Here is a 1,963-nt window from a genome sequence, read left to right as displayed (position 1 = left end):
TTCAGTCGCTACCCGGATTCGAACCCGGGACCTTTTGAGTGAGAGGCCAACACCTTAACCTCTAGGCCACGAGAGCCCCCTGATACCAACTGAACTAAGGGTGCGCCCAATAATGCCGAGGTTAATGATAATAAAAATATAAAATGTAGCTTGCTCATGATTATATAAAAAAATATGTATACGATAATTATTATCCAATAACATAACTGGGCCATTTTTTATAAGAAAGCAAATCGGTCTTTCATTTTGTTTTTGTTGTTCCGACAAATCTGATTTCGTTGAAACACATTTTGCGAGTAGGCCTATGTGGTTGGTAGGTGCTCTAATGTGGTTTGTTCCTTCTTTCCGATCCAACATCTATCGTCCTAATATTTCTTATTTCTTTTTTGTATTTGTTACTCTCTTATACACCGCAACTATTTGGCACTTATATGACCTTCCTTATGGTGCCGCCAGTGCTGTAAAACTCTTATTACAGCTGAAACAAAACACTTTGTGAAATTTCGCAACCATGATATTTGCAAAAGTTTGCCCTGCCTTATAACTGAAAAAGTCAGTATTAAAAGGCAAGCAAATACTGAATTTGGTTGTGACAAAACCTTTTTCGAGAATTATTTTAAGTAAGCCAAACTTTCCAATAATAAAAGGAGAAAGCGTGCGATTGGGGACGCCCCTGGTCAAGCTTATTTTTTCCTTTCACTCTATTGTCTTTATTTATCAATTAAAAAACCCTTTAAAAAAGCAATCTTTTCCTTACACTAAATCATCGTTTTTATCGTGTCACGGTTAACTATGAAAACAAATATTTTTAAAAATAAGTCTCACAAAACACTTTTGTCTCTGCCGTGTTGATCGTGATTCACGCATATTTTCATAAATGAAATGGCTTTCAACAGAGAGTTTAGACTGCGCTCACTTAACTTTATGATAACCAACCAGCCACGAGACGAATAATTTTGACACCACTGGTCATTTGAACTTTCTCATTGTCACTGAAATCATAAAGACGAGTACAGCTGGGAAGTGGTCTGTTTGTGGTTCGAGCACAGTATTCTTTAATTGTCGTAAGTAGCACAAGCCTATTTTGGATTAATATTCTTTAGTAGTTATTGGGCTACATTATGTTATGTTACACTTTTAGTTTTTGTCTTTGTTAATGAAGAACATACATATTATTGTGATGGATATGTGATACGCAATGGAAAAAAAGTGGGGGTGGAGGTTGGGGGAGGAGGGAGGGAAGGGTATTTGTAAGCTGTCATAACAGAACAAAACGTGTCAACCAAAGCTGTAACAGCAAGGTACAGTCGAACCTTTTACAACGACCATCTGCCCCAAAGCAAACCGAATGGCGTTGGTGGCCCTGTGGTTTATAAGATACCGGATTCATATTCGTGAGATTGCAGGATCGGGGATTCGAGCCTCATCTCGGTCAGAGGTTGTGTCTTTGGGAAAGGTACTTAACACGAATTTTCCACTTGGCTCGGTCCTTTCGGAGATGGATGTTGAGCTCTGAGGTCTAGCCTCTTTACTAACCTAAGTGTTGACAGGGGCGTTAAACCATGGCCTATACCATTTTTCAAGACAAATACCTGTACAAACAACCATTTCTCACTTCCCCATTGCATTTCATCTATATTATGACACTGTTCAAGACGTCTGACAACCTACTTTTCTCATCCACAGTGAGTGGTCGCCTTGGATCATTTCGACTGTATAAATCCCCCACCCCCAACCCCGTTTCCATCCATGTCTTCGCGCATCATGACGAGTATCCATATAATGTCCTGTTTCTTAAAAAGAATCAAACCCATTGTGACCTCCTCCATGACCCCCGATCTGTGCATAAGGTCAAACGTGTTCGAAATGGAAATTAGGGAGTGGGCGGTGGGGTGGGGGGTGGGGACGCAAACACTTTTGTCCCACCAAAGCAAAGGGATTGCCGAATATTGTCCTCTCTAAT

The sequence above is a fragment of the Aplysia californica genome, unplaced genomic scaffold, assembly GCF_000002075.1.
Source record: "Aplysia californica isolate F4 #8 unplaced genomic scaffold, AplCal3.0 scaffold00026, whole genome shotgun sequence".
Classification (NCBI taxonomy): Eukaryota; Metazoa; Mollusca; class Gastropoda; order Aplysiida; family Aplysiidae; genus Aplysia; species Aplysia californica.
This window is presented reverse-complemented; position numbering follows the sequence as displayed.